This window comes from Camelus ferus, chromosome 20 (assembly GCF_009834535.1).
Source record: "Camelus ferus isolate YT-003-E chromosome 20, BCGSAC_Cfer_1.0, whole genome shotgun sequence".
Lineage (NCBI taxonomy): Eukaryota > Metazoa > Chordata > Mammalia > Artiodactyla > Camelidae > Camelus > Camelus ferus.
The window spans coordinates 15,933,786-15,961,672 of NC_045715.1; the positions used below are offsets into that span (position 1 = coordinate 15,933,786).

Consider the following 27,887-nt stretch of genomic DNA (forward strand, 5'->3'; position numbering starts at 1 on the left):
GTAGCTTGTTTTTTTTTTAAAAAACTTTGTTCCAATTCTTCATTAAGCAAGATTTGAAAAACTGTATGTACTGAATGTTAAGCATTAGGTTTTTGATAGTTTATTTTTTATGATCTAGGAATGGAGATGAGAAAAATAGTACAGTTAAAAGGGTAAAGAATTCAGTTTTTACCTCTCTAGACTGAGAATTCTTTGAAGTTTATTCCTAAATTAAAAGTTTATTAATGAACATTTCTCTCACTATTTTGCCTTCTTAAGTAGTAGCTATTATTAATACATCCTCCAAAATGGGCATAAAAAATGAGAGAAAAACTCAACTTGGCAAGAAAAAAAAATTAAGGGAGGAAAAAAATCACTCCTAAGTGTAAAACCTGAAACTGTGAAAAGATTACTAGTAATCAAAGTGTCTGACTTTCTCTTTATGCAAATACTACTGAAAATCATGCATATGCAAATAAAGATGCTTCCTTATGACACAGATTAAAGACATACAGAATAGTGATTAGTATTCCTTGTACACACTCAAATACAGCAAGATTGATATGCAAGCAAAATGAATTACAATCAGGAATAACACTCTATTATTATCATATCACTCAAAACTAGCACCGAGTAGGTAATATAACATTCAGGGAAATGTGGGAATCTGGCAAGGCATGAGCAAGAGACAGAAAAATTTCTCTTCTAGGAATATGATTTTATATCACTCATGAATTTAAAATCTATATGCTACAAACAAAATAAAACAGAATGGAAAGTATATAGTGGTATAATGATTCATGGAACAAAAACAGTCCTGCATATATTTGCAGACCTTGGACAGGACTGATCCTGTATTAGATCCTAAAGATCAATGCTAAACCATTCATAAAAATTTTCATTGCAGAAAAAAACTGTAAATGAATCCATTATTTCAGGGGGGAAAAAAAGGCACTAAATCCAAATTAGATATTCAATTTGGAAGCTGTTTAGGGAAACCAACTCTTTCATTAGGTCAGTGATGTTTTAAAAAATGTTATGCACGTCTGTTAAGAAGGAGCATTTACCTAAAAGTTTTCAGATTCACAATTATATCACATGCCATGGTTAACATTAAATATAGTCTTGTTCTATTTCCTTTTGAAGATGGAACCACAATAGCAACTAAGGTAATAATAATCTACAACTATGGATTAATGAAGTATCTTATTCCTAGATGGTTAATTTAGAATTTTGCTTAAAAAGAATAAACATGGTATTTCTGAAATTATTTCCTTTCAAAAGGCTTTATGTGAAAAATAGATGGGTTTAATTCAAATCTATTGCCAAATAATTTAAAATCTCCAAGATTCCCCATAACTTAATCTAAATGGTGCTTGAGTTATGGCACTTACTTTCAAGAAGTTGACAGATCTATGTTACCCAAACAAATCTCTAGTTCACCTCTGACTTGGGATTTGGAAATGCTGGATGTATAACATGCAAAGTGGGGAGTGCATTAAGAATTATACCCTTCATCTTTGACCCTCCTTCTAGAGTTGTCAAAAATAAAAAGCAACCAAATGAGCAAATCTGATACATAAGCTTAGGAGCAAGGTGATAAAGACAGAAATAAGCGAGACTATAAAGGTTTAACAGAGTAACACAGTTAAACATCTTAAATCAAAAGAGTATTGCTGAGCATAGAGGTTTTAAATTCTATATTGTCGCTGAAATAATTTCCCTTTAGGAACTGCACAGTTTGGTGAATAAGATTTTGCCACTTGTATCTTGATATCTATTCAAAAAGTCAATATATTCCTTTCCAGATACTAGAAATAGTATTTAACTTCCTACTTGGATGATGATGATGATGATATTAACAACACCAATAACATAGTTGTGTATATAGTTATATAATCTCCATGAACTACCTTATTTGATCACAACACTGAAGGGACAAGGGTAGATTTTGCCATTAACTTTAGTTATCTAGAGAGAAAGCTGAGATAAATGCCCAGCACAACAACATGTCAAGGCCACATGGTTAAGCTAAGAACCTGGGTATTAAAACTCTATTACCAGGACTGTATGGTAGATAATATACATCCTCTCTCTCACTGTCCCATGTTAAAATAGACAGCTTCTCAGTCTTAAACTTTGTTTAAAAATAGAGAAACTGATGTTTAGAAGGCACAATATCAACTAATATTTCCTGTATTGTGTTTCAGTTTGAAATCAATATAAAAACCGAAATTTGCTTGCACTTGACGAAAGATTCTATTTTTATGAGAACAATTTTCAAATGATTGTTTTTTGTTTGGTTGGTTATTTTTTTCCACATTAATATTGTTTGCATTCCACACAAAAGACAAAAAACAGGAGTCATCTCCCTAGTGTAGAAATCAAGTTATACACCTTTACTAAAATATAAGGTTTATTTCTTTCTTACCAACAATGGCATTGCTCAGTTAAGTTATTTGTATTTTCCCCAGCTTTACTGGGGTATAATTAGCAAATAAAATTGTATGCATTTAAAGTATACAGTGCGATGATTTGATACACGTACACACTGTAAGATGATTACCACAATCAAGTTAGTTAAAACAAATTTTAAAAACTAAAAATAGTTACCATTTCTTTTTTTGGTGATGAGAACACTGAATATCTACTCTCAGCAAATTTCAAGTATACAGTACAGTATTATTAACTATAGTCACACTTCTGTACATTAGTTCCAAAACTTGTTCCATCAGTGGACAGAAGGTTCATCACCAGCCTAAGATTTCTAGACTGCCCCCTCTTAAACGACCCTGGGGATTCTGGACTGTCCTAGACAGCCCCACCATTGTGGGGGTAACACCTTTCTCCAGCTGTTTTGAGTGTTAGCTACTAACACTCTCAGCTGCACTTTCTGAGAATCACCCTCAGCAGTCGGGGCTACCTATAGCCCCCTAGCAGCTTGACTCATCCATCACCCCACCCACACAAATCCTTGTGATTACGCTGGGCCCATCTAGATAATCAAAAATAATCTCCCTATATTTTCCCCTGTTCGGGGCCACTGAAATTTATTTATTTTGAGGACTGATTTATGTATTTATCTATTTATATTCTTTTTTTTTTTTTACAGGTTAGATGACTTTTTTTAAATTAAAGTATAGTTGATTTACAATGTTTCAGGTGTACAGCAGAGTGATTCAGTTATATATATAAATATTTGTTTCCCTATTTTAAGTTGAATCATCTAAATTCTGGTTCAAGATAGGGACATAGGAGAATCCTGGACTTACATCCTCCCACAGACCAACTGAATATATAGCTACATACAGATCAATTTCCTCTGAAAGAAATTCAGAAACTGGCTGAGTGACTCCAGATAAGATGAATGAGGGAAAAAATAATCCACATCAAAACATGGTTCAGGGCAGAGAGCAGACAGAAGCAGCTATCTCCAAGTCTGTCCCTGAAAGAGGTTGACTTTGCGTACTTTAAAAATGCTGCCTGCATGTCCAACTTCTAATCAGTCTGCATCAAGGTGCTGAGATCTCCTCTCTGGGTCACTGAAAGGTCATGGCACACCCTCATATACTTGGAGACACCAAGAACAAAGAAGGAGGCTTAGATAATCAAAGCTTTGAGAGATGACCAAGAGGTTGGGATGGGCTCAGTGGTAGTGTTTATCTTCTGTATGAGACTTGAGAGTGCTGTCAAGACTGTCAGGTATGGCTGTTTCATTTCATGCGCAGAAACCCACACAGAGAGTAAAGGAAAATGAAGACACAGTAGTAGATGTTACAAACAAAAGAGCAAGTTAAAAGTCCACAAATAGATCTTAATGAAAAGGAGATACGTGATTCAAAGCAATGATCACAAAAATGCTCACCAAGGTCAGGAGAACAACACATGAACAAAGCCAGCGTTTCAACAAAGAGAAATTATTAAAAGTACGAAACAGAAATCACAGAATTGGGAAGTGCCAAACCTAAATGCTTTGATATTAAGTTGAACAAGGAAAGACTGCTGTGGAAAAATAACTAAAAGATATGGGGAAACCAATGGAAGATAAAGTTACTTTAACAAGGTCTGTTTGTACAGATTTCTCTCGGCCTCAACTCCCACCTCTGGTATTAAGAATATCTCTTTCTTCCTGGTACAGGGAGGATACCTTTCACATGTGAGTTTTATCTACTGCTTTCAGGAAGACAAAGGGGGAGGTCAGAACACTCTTCTTGTATTTGCTATTTTTCAAGTGACTTTGGCTCAAAATAATCCTTATGCCAAAGTAGCATATTTGGGGATGCTATATCCTGCCACCCTTCACACAGCACACAATGAAAACTTATCAGTTTATCAATTTGTGGATAAACTTGAATAGTAATAGAAGATGTAAATACTGTATTTATTACTTAACTGTATATAACCTGTATTTTAATAGTCTGATTTTTCTGTCATAGTGAATCATTCACACAGAAGGAAAGGGGAGAAAGTAACAGAAAAAGCCTGATGTAGAGATTGCAACCATGAGCAGAGATGTGTTACAAACTCAGGACAGTGTAATTTTTCTAAAAGAAAATATGGGGAAAAGAAAGGTATATGTATGAGTGTGAGTAATTTGAGTCTGTGTAACTCCTTGTAAGCTGTTCTGTGGATCTGAGTACTTGAACTTATGATTTCAGAATCAGCTACATGAATAAGCAGTGGATAAAATAGAAGCCCAGAAATGTAGTCATGTTGAAACTTTAGCTTTGTCTTAAAATGGGTTCCTTAGTCATGAAATGTTTTATTGTTTCTTGTTAGATCATCTCATTTCTTAACTAATTTTTGTGTTAGGTCTCTATGTTTACTAGAAAATTATTGATTTACTTTTTGTACTTTACTAAAACACGTTCAACTTTTGATCTTTTGATGAAATAGCAAATGGGTAGCTTGTTGTTTGTTGTTTTGTAGTGTTCTAATTCCAAAGTTTTTCAACTCTTAGGAAAACCTAAGATATTTAAACATATCCTATGATACATATGAAAAAATCACCATTGATTGTACAGCAGCAGCAACTTAGGAAGCAAGGGGAAAGTAACAGAAAGAACTAGACAATCTCCTTGGGATATGTCTGCAAACCCTGTATTGGTAAGTAAAACATCCCAAGGGAGAAAGATCATAACGCAGATGGAAGACAATGACAGGCATTACATGTCTCGTGTTAGACCCTAAATATGGGTGCATTATAGCACATTATAAAATCTGATCTCAAAAACAACAACAACAAAAAACGTAACCCATTAAAAAAATTAACCATTCCCATTACTATTCAAAGGATTGGTGTGTTAAAAGATCCATAAAAACTTGAAGGAGTTTTATGAATCCTATAGTAATAAATATAACTGAATTAAGAGCTAGCAATGATATTTCAGCAACAGGCGAATTACTCTTGTGATTACCAGGTATATCACTTTTACAAGTGTATTTTTATTCAGTTGTATTTTCTGGCCTTATCTTTAAAATTTATTGGAATAGATTATTACTTTTAACAGCTCTGCAAAGAGAGAAATCAAGGAGAGCTTTATGATTTGCAAAGCATTTTGCTCAAGCAGCTTTATATCTGTAAGAAAGTGAAATTTCTGAGATCCAATGATGAAAATGGGCTTGCTGACACTCTTGAATTAATGTAAGGAAAATCTACATACACTCAAAATAATTTGAATAATCATTAACTCTATTTTTTCTCAGACTTTAAAATGGAAATGATGACATTCTCTATATCCTTTTCTTAGGATATGGTGAAGATTAATTCAATCTTTAAAATAAAAATATACCAAATGTTTTAGGAGTTGGGGTATCAGAAATATGGACAATGTTTTTAGGTAAAATATATTATTCACTGGGATGCAGTAGGATTTTATTCTATAAATTACTTTACTGCTGTAGGTAGAAATATTCTGCTTATAAACTTTAGCTTTTAGGATGTTAAATTCCCCCTTGTTTAATGAATTCTCTTTAATTTCAAAAAAATTCTGGAAAGTTCACCTTCATTTAATTGATTGATTGATTGATAGAACCTTAGAAGATCCTCATTTCTGTGTGCAAATTTATAGCCTGAATTGCAGCGTTGGCCTTACACCCGTATTTACAGAAATTTGATTTCTGAGATGGACTGGTTCAAGGTAACTTTGTGTACTCAGCTAAGGGAATTTAAAAAAAGTCTTAGCTACATTATTTTCCATTATGTAGCCTTATCAAGTAGCAAGCAAATATCCCTAAGCCATTAAAATCACAACTAGTTTCTATTAAATTCTAGTAATTTACATCTTATTTATTGGGATTAGTATTGATTGTGTCTCTCAAAGGAGCTTTTATATAAACTCATGACCTGCTGTTGAGGGAGCGAAAGCAACGACCACATAGCTAATGCCTAGAGGCCCCTGACTTTGAAGGTGTGGTAATACAGTTACCTGTAAACTCAGCCTATACATTTTGTAAATACTCACATTTAGAGTCAAGATCATAAAATAAATCATTTCAGTCAATGTGTTACTAAATGACAGAGAAAATGAGAGACTAAAGAATGGTAAGCAATAAACATAAAAATATTTTAAAACCCTCAAATAAAAATAAAAGCTGGCTTGAATGTTGAAGATGATATAAAGCAGCAAGAGGAAAAAGAGGTAAATGATTTTTTTTAATGTACTACAAAGAAAAGAACTATTCAGGCATAGACTAAAAAAATAAGTTAAAAATTCTCAGAAGACCAAATTTTAAAAAAAGAAGAAGAAGGGAATAAAAGGGGCAGAAAGAACTATCCAGGATTAAAAGAAGAAGAAAAGAAAAACAAAGTACAGGAGAGTTTGAAAAATAAATAAGATTTAGAATGTTGCAGCCTGCAAATGAGAAATTGATAAGGAGAAAGAATTCAATAAAAAAAAAATAGAAGTAATTGAGGCAGAAAAAATCCTACTTTAAAAAAGACATGCTATTAGCAATAAATACATTTAGCTTGAGTTACAGTAACTAAAAGACTAGTGGTGAAGATTTTGACCTCTCATGGTTTTGTGTTGTGAGTTGAACACGAAACTGGGTTCATTTGAATGATCTATGTGAGTGAACATTTAGATTCTTAATTTATTATTCTTTAATGAAGACTAGGTCACAGATCCATAACAAGTCAATAACCCAATCCTAACTCTTATTTTAATTTACCCACTGTCAATGCAACTTAATTGATTTACTCGTTAGCCAGAGCTCCTGGATAGCTACTGGAAAGAAAACATGTAAATACTTTTCTCTCATAATTTTTTGAAGCCAGAGAAAATAGCAAAAGTGCTACTGATGCTTCTTAGAAGTGACCCATACATTTGATTATTCATGAATTTTTCAGTGTTTATTACTTCCCCAAAATTTGAGGGGGTAGCTTAATATGAAAGCTGCAAATACAGAGTAAAAACGGATTTAAAAAAATAATGCAAAACACAATAAATAAAATACCTTTCCTAAATCATGAAGCTATATATAGCTTTAAGCACACAATTTATCTTTGTGAATTTATGACACTAAAGTTTGAAAACCACCGGTCTCCGTGCTGAAGCCTTTCCCATTAGGCAAGGCTTTCCCAGTGTCATCTTCATTGATACCTTTGTATCCTCGGGGATGTCTTCCTCTGTAACCGCATCGTTATCTAGACCCAAAGTACCAGCCCCCTTAGCCTCTTACCTTGTACTTCCTTGTCAGTCCTGCCTTTGGCCAGGCTGACTCCTCTGCACGAAGGCAGTACCCATTTTAATTTTAATCATCTGAGGAATTTCTGTCTTATAGAATCCTGAGGTAAAGGTCTTCCCTCTTTGATATTTTTCCTAATCATTCCAGATAGAATTAGTAATGGTTTTTACAGATAGAATTAGTAATGGTTTTTTTATATCTGTACCTCCACAGCCCATTATGTATGTACACATCTGTTAGAATTCTTGGAGCTTGTAGCATATTACTAGATTCTTGGTTGTTAATTTCCTCCACCAAATTGTGTGTATCTTAATGACAGATTTTAATTATCAACAAATACTTGAAATGAATTGGTAAGAATGTATAAAAAAGTGTCAGAGTTGATAACCAAAACCCAAGTTTCGCCATAACCACTCATTTTAGTTTTGCACAGGCTCCCTTAAAGAGAGGCCCCACATAATGTAAATTTGTATTAACATGTAATGAATGACTAAATAAACATCTAAATAATTTTTAGTGCTATTATCACCATTGGTTTACTTGCAAACATGGAAATCTTTTATTCTAAATCAGAGATGTCTAAGAGAAGATGTAAATAAATAAATGAAGCAAGTAGAAATCAATACAATACAATAGAAGGATGGCAGATACTGGGGAAAAAAAACTCAAAAGACATGAACATATCCTATAGGACTGATATCCTGTAGAACGTCAAACAGGGTGATTTAATCAAACAAACAACAAGTAGAGTGAAAAAGCATGTCCTGACGAATGTGGAGAGCTCCCTAGGATGAAAGCCCGTGATTTCTGCTTTAAAAAATTGTGAATATTTCCCTCCCAATATACAGCAGTTACAGTCTCTCTTTTGTTCTGATGATGAGAGTTATACTTTAACTTAGCTGGGGTCCAGGCAAAGGTTTAGCAATGGAGACATTTTAATGTACCAAGCATTTAGTGGAACATTTCACCAAAGTTGTATTTCAGATCAACAAATATAAACTGGAGTCTGAGGATCAGTTTTAAGGTTCCTATGACCTACTAGCTTTTGTATAAAATCTGAACATCTAACTAGTTGTATTCAATCTAAACAAATAAGTAGTTGTATAAAATCTGAACATCTAGCTTTCCAGTCTGCAACAAGATTATATGATTTACACCCCTTGATTTCCTTTTTCTCCTTATTTCCCATTCCAGATTTCTGACTGCGGCCCTGTATTTGAATCTTATTAATTCCCTTCTTCTTTGTTATCCCTAATTATAGAGCTGTCAATCTCAAAACCCACAAAAGAGGGAAATTTGAAAACATTCTGGATTTGTATTATACTATTGAATGCATTGTGAGTTTTTTCATATAGCAGGAGGGAGACAGCTTTAAATGAACTTTTCACAGGGGAAAAAAATAGGTGAGTGTTTAACAGGGGAAAAAAAAGGAACTGACAGATATATAATTATTTTAGCATCTCCACTTTGTTTCTTTCTTCCCCTTTGTCAGCTGCATTCTCTCTTGACTCACCAACCTACCCGCTAAAAGTTATTTTGTTCAGTGCTCTTTTATCACATGTACAAAGCAGACTGAACGGGAATCTGCTTGGGTTTTCTTCTTCAGGTAAAGCACGCAGGTTGGGCTCCAGGAGCTCAGGGACTGAAATCTTGGGAATCCTGAGGGGATTTGGCCCACCGCAAGAGCAACAGATTTTAAAGATGTATGTATACAGAAAAACTGCCCCAATTTCCAACACAAAAACTATTCATGTCAATATAATCCAGAAGGATTGATTTAAAAAATCAACTGAATATTCCTAATTAGAAAGGAGCCCTAAAATGGATGTAAACTGAACATCAGAAATGCCTTTCACTAGGTGTACGTATCACATCCTTTTTATCCTGCTGGCACCAATAATAATCATGATTCAGTTATAGGAAACAAAAAGAAGAGGTGATTTGCAACAAAATGTTTTACAAAATAAAAGGCAAAAGTCAGAAAAAGTCAGCCAGGGAATTACTCTAATTTTATGAATTGTAACCTCTCATCTCTATGTATGGTGGCTATTTCCATGATTTGAATCTATAGATACCATTAAAATCCAACAGGTCTTATAAATATATGCACGTTTCTAACATTTAGAAGGCTGCCATTGTTTTGGGGTGATGTCCCAATATATGTTTTGATATCTCACTGTCAAAAACATATTCACTCTTCACTCAAAATTTCTAAAACAGAAAGACCAAAGCAAAACAAAAACTTGATTTATATTAAACTATTTATTTTTTTTTGAAATTGATTATAAACTTAATGTAAATAAAAGCATATAAAATCAATTCTAAATAATGCTAAATTACGACTTTCATAGAACTGAATTACCTTATCATAGGTATTAGAAACTACATTTTGGATCTACTGCAGACAAAGAGGAAGGAGTGATGGACAAGAGAATTGCTATAGGAATATGACCATCTTTATTTGAAGAATTTTACCCGGCATTATCCTTTGACATTTCACATGCATCCTATGAATACGTACTGATACAAGTTCAGGTGAGATTACTTTTATAAAATCCTGTCTGGTGGACTGCTGAATGGGTTTCAGTTATATATTGGCTGAAGGTGGACAAATGTTTCCTTATTAGTAGGATGTCTAAAATAGTGTATCATGACACATTATTTAATTCATTATAATGACTGCAACTGTGAAAATTTTGCCTAAAATCAGAAGGAGATGAACTAATTCTCTTAGCATAAAAACTATAATAGTATCAGCTATTCTGAGTGCAGATAGACTCAATCCTCTGGAAGCCAGGATTTGGCTTAATTAAGGAAAATACTCCCCTTTCCTTCACAAGATCATTTATTTTATCTCTCACCACTTTTAAAGGTTACTGAGTTCCCTTCTCTTATTATACTCTAATTATTTTTAAAGTATGCAAAGTAGAGTTTAAAGTTAGACCGTTTGATTCTTGCAGCTCTAATACCATCTCACATTTCTTTTATGACCTGAAAAGTAACATCAATACGTGAAAGGTATTTTTTTATTTCAAATAGAACTGAAATGAATGTCAGTCTTATCTAAGGGAAAAATACTATTTTCACTTCATATAAATCTCTCTTTCTCTCCCAAAAATGCAAATTAGTTTAATATTTGGTAGCAACTAACAATGATAATAAATGAATCATGACTGTTCGTCTAGTGATAATGTAGAAGCACATTCTTTTTTCTATGACAAATAGCTCAATCAATCACACTATCAACAAATATATGTGATTAATAAAACTGTTTATCTCTTCCAGCTTCAAAATTCCAAATCTTATTATACTATGGGCAAGATTCAACCATGCTTTGATGGTTTGAAAGTTCTTTTTATAAAGCACAAAGAGAAAAAAAATTTCACTTTAAAGATGTATGTGGTACTTACAGCTGGGGTAGGTTAAATTACTAATCAAAATTATCCATGCCCACCCTCCCCTTCACTTTAATGAAGGGATATATTTCCCTGCTCCTTGCCTTTGGGTTCAGCCATATTCGCTGCTTTGGCTAATGGAATATAAGAGTCATAACACAAGCAAGGACTTCACAGGTTTACTGCTTGGTTGTACTTGCCCTCTTTTGCCTCTTCAAATCACTCTCTGAAGAACAGACTCCAGCTTGCCTACCTTCCAAAGGAAGATGAGTAACAAATTGCCAATTTAGAGACCTACAGCTTGAAGCAGGGCTGCCTGGAGGCACCCACCTGGGCCAGAGAGCTACCAGCCACTGCCTAGACAAGTGAGGGACCCCAGCAGAGACTAACAGTGCTCCTTCAGAGTCCACAGATGCATGAGAAATAAGAGCTTATTGCATGCCATCTTTTACTGTACGTTACACAGAAACACTGACTGAGATAAGAGCTAACATTTATTGATAGCTTACTATGTGCCAGATACCAGTCACGAACTTCACATTTAACAGTGTATTTCATCTCCACTGTAATTCTGTGATTGTTGCAATCAGTATTCCCATTTTACTGCAAAGGAGACTAAGGAACAGAGGTAAGAATTTGTTCAGTGTGGCACAGCTAGTGAGTTGTAGCACTGAGGTTCCCATTCTTGCTGTGCAGTTCCAGAGCCACTCAAGTTCCTGACTGTCAGTGAAATATGACTTAAGCCAGTATGCAATATGGGTAGGCATAAAAAAAAACTTACAGACATTATGAAAATAGAGAAATCATTTTTACCTGGAATGGAAAGGGACCTACAGTAGGTGAGAGTGAAAGAAAGGTGCTTCTTTAGCAACTAGCTCTAAGGGAGGCAGCTGCACATCTGAGCAACCAGCCACAATCATAGACAATAAGCTTAGTGATTAAAATGTTCAAAAAGGTGGGGACTGAAAGCAAGGGAAGGTAGGAAGAAGGATAATTCCAGCCTTTTTACACTACTACTTCCTAGATCTCTCCCGAGGAAGAAGCTGCCCAATCCGTTAGTCGGAAAACAAGGCAACTGATTAGGACACTGCTCTTGACACGCTGGTTTACACTTTCTGAAAGTCATGACCTCAGACCCACCATCCTCCTTTTTTCTCTTTTCTTCTACTCCGTGTGGGTGAAGGGTAAGCAGACTCAAGAACATTTAGAGACATTTTCTCTCTACTGTATTTTCTCTACATCTGTGTGATGACTCCTTTGTTTCATTTCTGATCTCTTTTTCTTAAACTCTTAAAGTTTCTACTGTCTCTAAGATGTGGCTTCTTATCTGCTCCAGATCCTTATATCTTGCTTCCATGTGTATATCTTCTGGATAGAACACTAACTTTTTCAAATCAAATATCCCTGAACTGATTTCACCATATATATATATATATGTATATGTGTGTGGGGGGGGGGACCTTTCCTTCCTCACCACACAATAACCATTCAGGAATTTGAGAGTCTTTTCAGAACCCTCCATTTCTTTTATCCTCCACATCTAAAAGGTCACCAAACACCATAGATTTATGCTTCTATGAAATATCCCTCTAATTTATACTTTTCTCAATTACTTTTTTTTTCCAGTGGTTAGCTCTGGTTAATGGGCTAAAGGTTATTTTAACCCCTTATTTTAAGTTAATACTCTTTAGAGCAGTCTTAGATGACCACTTCCATTGACTTTATTTTGTTCCATTATCTCTCACCCCCAAATGAGTACAATAGCTTCTTAAATGATCTTCTCATTGCTAGTGTCTTTGTTGGGGGCAGGAGCAGGGGTGGGGGGCTGGTGTATTTATTAATTATTTATTTCTAGAGGAGGTACTGGGGGTTGAACCCAGGACCTAGTTCATATTAAGCATGCGCTCTACCGCTTGAGATATATCCCCACCCCCGACTTTTTTGTTAAAGTGAGTAGGTTTTTTTAAAAAATTACTTTTTTATATCAGGGACTCCTCAAGTGAAACTGATCCTCCAAAAAAAGTGTAAATACACGTACACACAAAGTCATGCACATATTACACGGGGCCTACAGATCTCTGAAGCCTACACAATGACCCAATGACCTGTAAGGGTTGTGGAGCCAGTTAAAAACCTTTGCTCTAACCCCTCCTATCCAAAGAGGCAGTTTTGTTTTTTTTTTTTAATGCAGATCTAATCATGTCCTTTCTCTAGTTAAAGTTCTTCCATTACTGCTAATCTTCAAGATAAAGCCTAAATATTTAGTTTGGAATTAAAAGGGCCATTACCATTAATCCCACGCTACTTCTTCATTTTGCTTTTTTTTTTTAAGTTCCCAACATGCATCATGAGCTTCAGTCATATTCAAAACTCCCCAAAGTCCTAAACTGCTTATTCTATCCTGTTCATCAATTCTTTCCTGTTTCTGGCACACTCTTCCCCATCTCTCTTCCAGGTCAACTCCTAACCCAGGTCTCCTGCCACTTTCTCAATCAGAGCACCCATCCCTTCTTGGAATAACTGATTTATTACTTATCAGAATCAAAAAGTCCCTGAACTCTTTGAAAACCAGATTCACATCACTCACATCAGTGATATCTGTTATCTAGAACAGTGTCCAGCTGTATTCCATTCAAGTTTCTATAGAGAGAGAAAAGAAGGAGGGGGAGGGAGAGGGGGTAAGAAAGAAGAGGAACAGGAGGAGGAAAAATGGCTACAACAATTCTGTTGAACTAAAGACCTTACATGGAGATGGTGTAAAAGAAATTCTATTTATGAAAAAGAAGATTAATATGTTCTGAGCATGTTTTAAGTAGATATCACATAGGAAATATTCCCTCTCTACTATTACTTAGTTCTTACAGCAGCTCTATTTGCTAGTTTGTACCTGAATTCAATGATGCATAGAGAGGTTAAGTATCTTACAGACCATTTCTGGACTGGGACACAATGGTGCTGGGACCCCATCTGAATTAAAAGCCCATTCTTTCCATCACATGTGTTTTCTTAACAAAAGTAAACTAAGGATTTAGCCTTTTACTCATTTACGTATGATTTTCACCATGATCTTAAGGAACTGTGGTTATGAAAATCTAGAAATGCATATAGGAATGTACGCTTACTTTCCAAGGATGCTGATTTTTAATTTTTCTCAGTAAACTCACTTAAATGGAAGCAGTTTTTGAGCAGATTCCTTTACAAGTGTGTTGACCTTTTCTTACCGATAAAGGCTTAGGTCCAAGCCTAGTGAATTATTCTTAGACTCACCCTCCAGTTAATATTTTGGCCAACACACAAAATCAAGTTCAAATCAGTGCTCATATAAAACATAAGCAAAGATAAGCCTGTCGCTTTCCATTTCTTTTTCAATAAACATCAATGTAAAGAAACCAAGTTTAATTAGCTCTACCTATTAATAGTCCATGGAAAACAGAAATCCAAGTAAAACTTCACTGCTGCTTAAATACAGGGTCAGAAGCACCTGGAGTAAGTTTCGACAGCCACAAGTAGCTTAAAGGACAGCGTGAATAGCTGAGCTTGTAATTTTGCAGGAGTACAGATGAAGAATGACTATAGGGAACTTCTTCAGTGCAAACTGGCTTGTACGTCTGAGATTGCCTCATGTGCTGTGTGTTTCCTTCCATTTATTCCCCAGCTGCCTGGAGCCTCCTTCCCTCATTCGGCCCCAACTGGCCCCACCCTGGGCTGGCCCAGGACTGATGAGAGGGTGGATGGGCTCTTCCCCTGGCAAAGACAACAGAAACTGACAACTCCTCTGAATACTGGCTTATAAAGAGACTGATTATTTTTGCAGCTGCTTTTAGTCATTACTGAAAGTGTTTATGTCTCCAATGCCCACTTTTAAATCACGTGGTAGTTTCCAACTAGTGCAAAGGTGGTGTTTCTCTTCAGTCATTTCTCTGTTCATATTTTTCATGGTCTTCTAATGGTTATACTCAGAATTGTTTAATTCTACTTTTTGCTATGTCTTAAGTGCTTGTTAAATACGCAATGATTCTTATCCAGAAGTTGCCAAATACAATCCTGAACTCTGTGGGTCTCCAGATCATTAAAAACTAGCAGGCCAATTGCTGCTTCTTCTTTTTTTTTTTTTTTCTGATGAAACAACAACCACAAGAGGAATTATTATGAACAGCATACATAATCCTAAGTGTTACTGACGAGGTGACTTTTTTGTAGCACTGAGTCTGTTTATTATAATTGGAATAAAGAAATTATGAGTAACACTTGAGAAGTCTTAATATTTAGCATGAAATTTACTGGGTGCTGTCTATCAACTCAGTAGTCAGACTTCATGGTTAAGCCCTTTCAGGATCCCTGCTTGCTTCCCCAAGAACACAGCTAAATCAGCCAAAGCTATTTTGGTCAGCAGTAGAGAGGACCTTAGAAAAGGTTAAAATCTTAGGTTGTTGAGTTAGATGAACTCGGCAAGTGAGTCAGTTGAATCTTCTTTATGTTACTTAAGAGCTACATAGAGAATATAATAAATAATAAATAAGCTATAAGGGTATATTGTATTAACACAAGGAATATAGTAAATATTTTATAACTATAAATGGAGTATAACCTTTAAAAATTGCAAATCACTATGTTGCACACCTGTAACTTACATAATATTGTATATCAACTATATCTCAATTTTTTTTTAAGTAAAAAAAATAATTAAAAGGAAACTTAAAGAGACTGCCGAAAACTTTCAAATTTTGGTGTGCTTCAGAAACACCTGGAAGCCTCTGTGGGCCCCATCCCTACAGTGTTTAACTCAGTGGTTCTGGATGGTGTTGGAGAGTATCTTTTTCTAACAAGCTCCCCAGGTGGTGCTGATGCTACTTCTCACCAGACCACTCTGGTGAGCCAATGGCCCAAGGAACTGGCCCAAGGGGACAACCAGGACAGAAATGTGTACCTTCTCAATTCTAAAGTAATGTGTGGCCAGTCTACCAGATGTCCTTCACTGATGAGAATTTAACTCCAAGAATAATAGATAGTGACATAAAATGCCTTCTAAGCTGCATTCACTCTATCTTGGAAACTAAATAACCACAATAAGGAGGTCTTAGGGCCTTGGGTTGTAACAGTATTAGTAATAGATGAAGAAAAGGAGGAAAAGACAAAGGGAGATTTTCACCCAAATTGAAGTGTCCGCTGTTTTTCTTTGTGAAGAGGGATATCTGAAATCCATGTTGGAACTTCTTTTTGTTATATTAAGAAGCTCTAGGTTGAATAATCATGTATTAATATCACTATAAACAAGAGAATTTTTCCCCCTATTATAGACCACGGATTTAAACACAAGGTAAGCAGCCATGTCTAGTCTTCTCCAGTTAGACTGCTGTCTGAAACCTGCCCTAGGTCTGCCTGTTATCTCCAACTGCAGGTGTAACTCCCTCACAGGCCTCCGGCCTTTCATCTGCTGAGCCAAGCAGGTCATCAGCACCCCTCCACAGGCAGTCTCACCCCCACTGCTGCCGGGCTTGTGAGAGGCTGGAGTAGCTCACGAAGGCAGATTCACAAGCGCTGGTCTATTCGTATGTGTGAAGGCTTTGCACCACCTTTCATCATCTCTCTATCCCCAGCCCCTACTCCGACTCCACCAAAAATGAAAGCTCCCATTGAAGAAACACTGTCATCACAACTGCCAGCCAGTGAAGGGGTGGGGACGGGTGGAGGAAAAAGCATAAAGGGAAAAAAGCCTATTTATTCCACAATCTGCAAGTTGTATAATATAGGGCTTTACAGTACCTTCATTATTAATGAATTCTGAATAGATTCAGTAAGTTCAACAGGCAACATAGAAAAGTCAAGGACCACAAAATTTAGGGAAACAAAATAGAGAAACATTGGAAAAATGCCCTTAGAAACAGATATATACACAGCCTTGAGGATCTCTCCTAGGGTTCCTGGTGGTGTCCCTTGACTCATGAAAGGCTGTGAGTTAGGCTAGCTACATGCATTCTTCTCAAGCTCTCAATATGTGACAACTGCCTAACTATATAAAAAAGACAACTTGGCACTTCTACAATTAGTGATTGCCACTTGGAGGCTTCATCTTGCATCTATCCTGGTTATCCTGTACATATTCATCTTTATGTCCCCCTCCTGCTCAGCTCCAGAGCTGTGGGAATCTGTACACCCAGTAGTATTATCATGGCTATACTGCTGTTCATCAGTATTTGTCTTTTTGAAATGCTCTCTTTCTCTCTCCTTAGCCTATTTAAACTCTTCCAGTATTTCAAGCCTGATCAAACAGCTACCTTTTCTAATCCACTGCCCTCACTGATTTGTGTTTGTATGGAATTCTCTGCTCTTTTGTGTAATCACAGCAATGAATTTTTTGTTTTGTTTTTACATCAAAGTTTAGCACTGGGGCATTGGCCTCCTTGCTCTGTTCTTAAATTCCATGAAGCCCTTCTTCCATTGGCAGAGCAGGGGTACATGATAGCAGCTCAAGAAGGACTTAACTATGGGTAGTATTTCCTTTAAGATGTTTATGATTTTTCAAAAATTGAATATGGCTTCTAGGTGACAGTCTCCAATCTGATGTGTTGATCACAGCCTGGCCTCACTGTGGAAGACACAGACTTGAGAACCAGACTGCCTGGCTCTGAGTTCCAATTCTCCCATGTAAAAGCTGGCAGGTTAGCATTTCTGTACTTCAGTTTCTTTATGTACAAAATGAGGACTATAATAAAACCCACCTCACGGTATTGCTGTGAATGTTAAACGAATTAAGAAGACAATTAGAACAAAGCCAGAGCCATGCAGGCACTCAAAAAAAATATTATAATGATGATTCGTATTCATGAAAACATTTATTGTCACTCCTAAATAGCTCTTTAACATGTAGATAATGAAATCACCACAATACTGTAACACATCACAGTGCTGGATTCAGCCTTAGAAGCTGAAGTAGGAACTAATAATAAAGAACCCAAACCCTTCACTGAGTGAGGCATTTTATATGGGATAAGCCTGAACTCCATTTCCTTGGCTAAATTAAACATACTATAAAACAAGGTAGACCTTTTAACATGCATTTTTGCCAGGCAAGATCAGTGGTCAGAAAATCCATAGAAATCACCCAATTCCTTTAGGAAGAGAGAGGGAAGGGATATCTGACTAACATAAGGCCCTTGCAAAGTCTGAAGTATATGATGGTCTACTGCTTCTGGTATTCACTAAAACTAGTAAATATTATGGGAAAGTGTATCCCAGAAAAGGAAAAACGGAGCCTGAAGTAAAAATGTAAGCACCATAAATGTAATTGAAACAAGGAGAAAGGAATAAAAGTTGTATCATTAGAAAAATAAAGCCTTATTATACGTTTCTAGGAAATATATATTTTTTTCCTTTTCAAAGTAATTTCTTTTGGTTCACTTTTCAGTTGACTGAATTTTCTCTTCTAGTACTTTTTTTGTTTTTACATATAGTTACAAAATTTTTTTCTTGTGAAAACTTTTGAGATGAACTCTCCTAGCAACTTCCAAATATGCAATACAGTATCATTACCTATAGTCACCATGCTGTACATTACATCCACGTGAATCATTTATAAAATAAATGTGTATTTTTTGCTCCTTCACCCATTTCTCCCAACCCTCACCCCCAGCCTCTGGCAATGACCAATCTATTCTCTGTATCGATGAGCTTATTTCTGTTTGTTTTTCTTTTCTAGGTTCCACAGACAAGTACAGTATGATCTCCTTTATATTTCTCTAACTTATTTCACTTAGCACAATGCCCTCAAGATCCACCCATGTTGTCACAAATGGCAAGAATCTATTCTTTTTTATTGCTGAAAACGTTTCATTGTAAAATTTTACATATATATCACATTTTCTTTATCCGTTCATCCATTGACTGATGGAATCTTAAGTTGTTTCTGTGTTTCCATGTCTTGGCTATTGTACATGCAGTGAGCATAAGGGTGCACAGGGCTGCAGATATCTTTTTGGAATAGTGGTTTCCTTTACTTTGGATAAATACCCAGGCGTGGAACTACTGGATCATACAGTAGTTCTATTTTTTTTTTTTTTTTTTTGAGGAAACTCCATACTGTATTCATAGTGGCTGCACCAATTTGCACTCTCACCAACAGTGCACAAGTGTTCCCTTTTCTCCATGTCCTCACCAACAATTGTCATTTCTTGTCTCTTTGATAACAATCATTCTAACAGAAGTGAGGTGATACCTCATTGTAGATTTGATTTGCATTTCCCTATAGATTAGTGATATTGAGCATCTTTTCATGTACCTGTTGGTCACCCACATGTCTCCTTTGGAAAAATGTCTATTCAGATCTTCTGCCCAAATTTTAATCAGATTATTATTATTATTATTATTTTTGCCACTAAATTGAATGAGTTCTTTACATATTTTGGATATTAACCTCTTATCAGATACAATTTACAAATATTTTCTCCCATTCAGTAGGTTGCTTTTTCCTTTTGTTGATGATTTCCTTTGCTATGCAGAAGCTTTGTAGTTTATCTAGTTCCACTTGTTTGTTTTTGCTTTTGTTGCCTTTGGTTTTGGTGTCATTAAAAAATTACCACCAAGACCTATGTGAAGGAGCTAATCGCCTATGTTTTCTTCTAGAAGTTTTATGGTTTGGGGTCTTATGTTCAGCATTCACTTTGAGTTAATTTTTGTGTACAGTGTAAGATAGTAGTTCAGTTTTATGAGAAGAATAGTTAAAAGTTCTATAACTATGACTCTTGTCAGATATACACACACACCACATTGAGATTTTTGCTATAACCTTAATTCATCATTTATACTTCCCTATAAAAAGTTATCACATAATTGAAAAATATATTACTAAACTTAAAGCAACCTCATAGGCCTGTAATTTACTAAATTCTTTAAAAGTCAGTTTAAATAGCTGCAGCCTGCTCTACAGGAATTTACACTCCAAGATGAGAAATGCTGATGTTGTTATAAAATAAATACAATATGTATAAAAAACAAACAGAGGAAGGGGAGGGAAAATTACTACCTCAATTCCCTTTCAAGAGACAAGCATCCAAAGAAGATAGTGGATGGAGCAGAAAGCTAGGTAAGAGTAAGTTTCTCGGCCTTCCAAGTGTAGAAAGAGACCCAGAGCAGGCACAGAACTGGGATGCAATGATTGGATGAAACAGGCTTCTGATTCCTGTATCTCCTTTCAGGCTAGTATCTATGGTTGGAATTTCCCACTTTTCTATTTCATACCTGCATAGATTTACCTTTAAAAATGTCTATATTTCATTTGTATACAATTCAAAATAGAAAAAAACTAATCTATAGTATTAAAGAACAGGATAATGGTAAATTTGGGGAGGTAGTGATTGAAAACACAGGCAGTTATTTTCTGGATTACAGTTAAATTTTGCTTTGTTCTGTATGCCTGTTATACTGGTTTCCACTTTACTATACACATTCATTGAGCTGTGCAAGCATTATTTGTGCATTTTCCTGTATGTATGACTTATTTCAGGAACATTTACATTTTTCAAAACGTCAATTCACATCACCTCCTCTGTGAAGCTTTTCCTGCAATACCTTTTCCATCTTAGGTGACTCTCCTTTTTCTAGTTTTCCTATACTGACAATATTAAGGTTGGTTAAAAGTAAGAGATCATATTTTTTTTGTTGTTTTTTATCACCAGCAACCAAAAGAGGACTGTTATTAACCAATGCCTAATCATTACCAATGACAGAATAATTAAATGACAAATACATAAGATTTGCATGATCAAAATACAAGTACCAAGAAAGACAATTAAAAATTGCTGACAATTAAGATCTTAAAGAAGATGGTGAGGCGATTCCTTAACTTATATGAAAATGTCTAGTTAGCATGTAGGTACTGATTACCATTATTTCATACCCCACAAATTTTAAATTAACTTTGAAGTTGAAAATTATGGAGGCTTCTTACCTATAATTTATCTTTTTCCTATATTTTCATTATAAAGGACTCTCTGTCCAGGAGATGTGAGCAAATCACACGTAGAAATTTACAAATAGTAAAGGAGCAATACAAGATAAGTATATTACACTCGTTAACATATATGCACCTAATATATGTTTTATATATATAGAAGTACCTATATATATAAAGCAAATACTAACAGACATACAGGGAGAAACTGATCAGAACACAATCATAGTAGGAGACTTTAACATCCCATTAACATCATTGGACAGATCTTTCAGACAGAAAAATCAATAAGGCAACAGATACTAAATGACACCATGGAACAGCTGGACTTGGTTGATATTCTTAGGACATTACATCCCCAAATAACAAAATATACATTCTTTAAGTGCGCATGGAACATTCTCTAGAATAGATCACATACTCAGGCACAAAAGAAGCCTCAACAAATTTAAGAGAACAGAAATTATTTCAAGCATCTATTCTGACCATAATGCCATGAAACTAGAAATCAACCACAGAAAAACAAATAAAAAAACGATGCCATGGAGACTAAACAACATGCTACTAAAAAAATCAGTGGGTCAAATATGAAATTGAAGAAGTTTAAAAATACTTTGAGAAATTTACAAACAGAAACTTCCTGATAACAGTAATCTTGGATTTATGTATGTATTACTTCTTGGGCTTCTATTTGACAGAATTTGCCATATTCTATAGATACAAATATAAATAAAATGAGTTCCTTTCTTCAAAGCGCTTACTAGTTAGTGGGAAGATACAAACGTATATATAATAAATGTAACAAATGCTATATTAACAATTAACAGAGTTCTGGGAAAAGTTTTACAAGTAGCTACATTTCCAATAAAGCAGCAGCCCAGATCTTAAACTATCTTAGAATTTCAAACTAAATAGATTTCCTGCCTTCATAGATTTGTCTAAACGTGAGTTGAGATGTTATACATTCCAAGGTCATGAAACCAGAGAGCTGGTGGGAATAGTACAATTTGGACCTGAAGATATGGGAAAATCATAGCGATTTGAGGGTGGTGGGTGCCTCATGTTTCCTGTGATGCTGACAGCAGAGATAGAGTCCTAAGTTCATTACCCTATCACCTATGGTAATTTTTTTATAACTACTGAATCCCTATTTGTTTATTTTTGAAACCAGAGATGTGACTATGACTTTTGCTTTCATCTCCAGCATGTAAAGATTCTGGAAATCATCACTCTCATCCTTACAATAAGAAAACGTTAAAGTGAAAAATCAATGACTTTTCTTAAACCCAACAGAGAACCCCTCTCTTAATATCTAGAAAGAGAGAGAAGTGCATCTGGAGGTAGAGCTGAGATTTTCTTACCTGGAGCAGAAGCAGCTGGAGCTGTAAACTGGTAGGAACACTCACAGGGTGATTTTGACGAACTGCCAAAGGCTGAGTCAGAGGTATAGCTTGTGATCTTTGGGGGTGGTCCACAGTTGCATGGGATTTATTTCCAGGAAGATACATGGAATATCCCCTCTGGCTCTGGCAGGGAAAGGGGATGAATAAACATTGTAAAATACACCCACAGCCTTCTCCATAACAAAAGCCTATTCTTCAGGGGAAAGGATTCTGCTAAAGCTTTATTCTCAGTGAGAGGAAGAAAATTTCTTCCAAATCAGCCCCCTTCCAGCCTTCTTGTCTCAACTAAGGGGAAAACAAAAACCAGAGGCAACAGGTCAGGAAATTAACTGACAATGTTGGAGCCAGGAAACTGAGTAGGAGGCAGAGAGATATAAATATATGTGAAGGTAATGGTCCTGAGACACAAGCCCATGAAAAGACAGATTTAATCCAAGATTATAGAATATACTCTTTCCACACCTTCCCACCATACTAACACAACTCTAGTTTAATAAAATAGATTCTATCGAAAGGACTGCAAACTATAGGCTCTCTCTGAGAAGGAGCACTTAGGGAAGACTGCAGTAAAGAGGGAAGACAAAAAAACATGGACACTAGAGGAATTTGAAGCCCCAGGGATCTACAGCAAACATTAAACACAGCACAACTCTTTGCCATATTAACATATCCTCAAACTAAAGGCCTATTTATCTCAGTTCCTATTACTTGATATAACATTTAGCCTTTGGCATGAAATTAAAAAAGACATTCCAAATAGTAAGAAAGAAACACAATATAAAGAGATACAGCATCATAATTAGACTCAGATATGACACAGATTTGGGGATTATCAGACCATGATTTTCAAATAGGTATGATAAATTTAAATCTTTAAAGTTTTAATGGAAAAAGGAGTCAACATGAAAGAGAAATAGGCAAAAGAAGGTAAGCAGAGACATGAAAATTCTAAGACTGAAAAGGAAATACTAGAAATCAAAAACACTGATTGAAAGAGTGCCTTTGATGGGCTCATCAGTTGACTAGACACAGCTAAAGAAAGAATCACTGTTCTTGATGAAAGCTCAACAGAAAATTCTTAATCAGAAATGCAGAGAAAAAATAATGGAAAAAACAAGTAAAAAAACTAGAATGTAGAAGAACTGTGGGACAATTTCAAAAGGTGTAACAGACATAATTGCAATAAAAGAAGAAGAAAGGATAGAGAAGAAGAAATGTTTGGAATGGCAATGGCCAAGGATTTTCCAAAATTATTGACTGTCAAACCACAGATCTAGGAAGCTTAGAAAACAACAAGCAGGATGAATACCAAACAGCAATGATAAAATCCCATACACCTAAACATATCATATTCAAACTGCAGAACACTAAAGACAAAAAAAAGGGCGGGGATACCCTACGTCTAGAGGAACAGGGATAAAAATTATGGTGAACTTCAAACAAGCAAGAAAAGAGGGATGGGAAATCATTAGAGTGTTGAAAGAGATGTTGGTATGACAGTGCAGCTAAAAATTTAATATTAACAATAATAACCTGGGGAACTACTTAAAAATACAGAAAGTTTCCCCTAATCTCAGAAAATTCTGACCAAGGAGCTCTGATGAGAGATCTGGATGGTCAATTTCAGACATTAACTCCAGGTGATTCTGGCCCCGATGGTTGATGGATCACATTTTAAGAAACACAAAGCATGTTGCAAAGCAAATGTCAAGACAGGATCAGACATGCAAGGGTTGTAAAAGGGGAAAAGCCAAGAGACAGGGAGCATTGAGTTTGGGAGAGACATCAGGACAGCATGCAAGTTTAATTACCAGTGAAAGAGAGAGAAAAGGGGATTTGGGTGGAAGCACCCCAGACATCATCCAGTCTAAGGAACATTCAACCAGGTTGTTGGAGAATCCTTCAGATCAAGTAGGCTGTCATAGAAGTCCCTTGTCCTCCAGAAACAGGCCAACCTTAGGGTACTACTCAAGTATAATCTTTAATTTGGAGCAACCCATGGGAAGTATGACTTCAGTGCAAATGCTGTGATGGATTGCAGAGCAGAGCATCTGTAGTTATGTGTGTACAACTGTCGTTGTGCCCATGATTGTCACAGGACCAGAGAAATAATTCTATCATGGTATATTTTTATAATCTAATAATATCCCCATGAGGTAATCAAATCTCAGACATGTTATATAATTTTCCAGTGATCACATAATAAGTAGACAATTAGGACCCAGGTCTTCTCATTCTTATGCTGGGATTTATTATTTCTAAAGCTAGAACCATTTTTATTGTACAAAGAAAGTTGAATTAAAGCATAGAATTTAGAGAAATTTTAATATGGCTAACCTACAGGTGAGGAAGGAAAAACAACTGTCAGAATCACTTAATTTTTTTTAATTACTGGGAGACAGCTATTTCTGAAGTAAATTAGGAAATAAATTCCATAGGAATATGTCTGCCAAATTTTAGTTATTGTTTCTCAGCCCCAAATCTACCCTTCTAACTTTTTATAATGGAAATGGGAATCAAAACCCACTTCTGCTCTGCCACCAGCTCCCCATGGGCTTTGTCAGGAGGAGGCAGCAGCAGGAGGTGTCTATACAATTGGAGGAAGGAGAAGAGACTGCACCATCTTGTTTGTTTCCTCCAAGTCTTCTGCTTTCTTCTCACTTGTTCCCTGTCCCTGTGTCAGCCCAGCACTTCTTCCCTCCAACAGCAGGGGTTCCTGGCACATCCTGAGTCAGGACTGCACTTTCTAGGATTCCTGTAGAACCAGCCACATAGCCCTACCCCCACCTCCTAGCAGCAAGAGCCCGCCAGAGCCTCCTCCTCCTAGGAGGGGAGAAAGTCTGGGTCTCTGTCCTATGGCCCTTCCTCTGAGCTCAGAGACACCAGCTCAAGATCAGCAGTACTTCCTCCTCCTCAGAAGTCTGTGTTTCCACTCCATGGGTCTTCCTCTAAGCTTCTATGTCCATTAATTCCAACCGCTTCCTTCTGTTCCCTAGCCCTAGGGATGGAGGCTGCTTCCTGAAATAGTACCTTTGTTATATCTAATACTCTTTTCTTGCGTTTTGAATTCTCTATTAAACCCCTTTACGCTCAGCTAACAATTCTTATATTGACAACAAGCATGGTTCCTGATGCCTTGATCGGACACTGACTGGTAGGATGGGAAGAAATTAGAGAACAGATAATCCCACACATTTGGTATCTAGTATCAGATTATATCTGAGAATTATAAGCAAGCTGAGATATTTTCAAGTCAAGCAAAAACAGGTATTAGGTAGAGTCTAAGAAATAGCTAAATTCACAGAGATTCAGACTACATCTTCTTTTGAATATGTGTGCATTACAAGGCTGATGGAAACAGTTCATTTGGGAGTGAATAAACTTTGTTGACCATCAGCTACCCACTTCTCAGGGTTCTCTCTTTATTCTCAATTTAAAGTAATATTCCTCCAGTTAACCTATACTGGTGATTCTCAATGAAGTTGAGAGAAGTGTAATAGAAAGTCAGTTTAAATTATGTACTTTGGACAACATGCATAGAATTGAGATTTATTGTCCAAGTTTTCTCCTTGCATTAGTCAAATCTGAGAGAGACCTGGGTATCCCAAGAATTACTATTTTGCTGAAATGACATAAGTAGATATACAGGTGTAATTTCAGAAACATGATTATGAACTTGTGTTATTTACTTTGAAATAGTAAATGAAATGTTGAGGATAGGCTAGTTTTTTTGTTTTTGGTACTTGTATTAGTCAGGATAGGCCAGCTCTGAAGCAGTAAGAAACATACAAGTTTATTTATCACTCACACAATGTTTATCATGGGGTTAGTAGCTCCATAGGGAAGCTATTTTCAATGACTTGGGGATCTGGGCTATTTCTTTCCTGTGATCTTTTTCTCTAGGACAGTGAAAGAGAAAGGAGAATTTCAATGTGGTTCTTAAATTGTCCCACCCATTAGAGAAGCACATCAGTTTCAATTATGGCCCTTTGGCTAGATAATGTATTCATATCATCCCAAAATTTAGGTGGTTAAAAAACGTGGAGGGAGTACATCGATACTCCACAACCAGTGTCTCTGGCACCTTAGTCCTCACTGATCCACAGTAATACTTGCAGAATTCTGTCACAAAAATATTTAGAAATTTTAGGATTTGCAGAAATCTCGGGGGTGTATCTCTTACATAGCAAGGTTCTATTACAAAGAGGAAGAGACGAGAAGCAGCTCCAATGTTTACCATGAATAGGTGCGCTGGTGAGAAAGAAGGGTTTTTCTCACACACCCATTTTGCTATCTTCTATTTTGACAATCTTAGAATGACAGACTTTTCTTTATTCCCCACATCCAAAATAATGGAACTCTGGCAGATATTGCCATTATAACAAAAGGTTTAATTTAGATCTGTAAATTACAGCTATAGCATTGCATTAGATGTGGCAATTAAAACACATCTGGGTGATGGAATGAAACATTCACAAGAATCTTAACGACAGCTGAGGTCATGCGTGAAGCTTAATTGTTCATGTGTGGTGTAATCTTATAACAGTACTATGGAAAAAAAAAACACCTAAATGTGGCTGTTGTTAACAGGAGACACTTAGGAGACTTTAAACATTTTACCAAAACAAAAGTCATAAAGAAAACACCCCACTTCTGAGCAAGCTGTGTTGAGTCTTTTTTGCTAATGTTTGCTTGTTCTCCCTGGAAGGTCATTCTTTCAAATAGTGTAGTGATAACTGCAGTCACTATGGAACATGTATGATGAATTTAGGTCAGGTTAATTTCAGGAGAAGCACTCCCTCAGAGAAGGAGCTAATGGGTGGAGACTAGAGTTGACTACAGAATACAGTCAAGCGCCTGGCTGTGTATAAAATTAAGCAGGGTTTCTTTTATGACGTGCTCATACCCTGAGTTGATTTTTGTCATTGGGTTTCACAGGAGCCCTGTGTTCCAACATTTCTTTTACTCCTCATAATGCAGAAGAGCTCTGTGTGCCCATAACAAACAGGCATTGTCTTTATTCATAGCAAATTGCCATTAAGATTAAGATGCAATTAATTTCCTCTCTGGCTCTCTCCTTACTACGCTGTAAGTTCACCCAAAGTAGTTGCAAATGTTAAAACTGGAAAGAACTTTAAAATCCCCTTCCCTAGCCCTGTTTCTTCACCTAACTGATGAGAAAATGGAGTCCCAGAAAAAGGGTAGGGCTTGCAACATAGCATGCCACTTAACCAACCCTCATTAACCCTAATTGTAAACTGAAGAAGTCCTTTCTCACCCGCTTCTCAGAATCACTATAAGAATAAAATTAGATAATGTACACAACAGTGTTGAGAACAGTAAAAATAACAGTAATAGTAATGATCACAAAGATAAAATTTATTGAACACCTGGTATGAACCAGGCACTGTGATTACATATATGCTCCCACAAATCATCACAATCTTATCATAGAGGTGCATTTATTACTCCAAC

The 27,887-nt window shown here is 36.0% G+C and overlaps 1 long non-coding RNA gene across 1 annotated transcript; it reads left to right on the forward strand.

The window, feature by feature from the left end:
- Positions 1 to 10,016: 10,016 nt before the first annotated feature.
- LOC116658230 lies at positions 10,017 to 15,308 on the forward strand. The gene is made up of 2 exons (XR_004313473.1): positions 10,017 to 10,203; positions 14,719 to 15,308. It is a non-coding gene; the product is annotated as an uncharacterized LOC116658230 (long non-coding RNA).
- Positions 15,309 to 27,887: the final 12,579 nt, after the last annotated feature.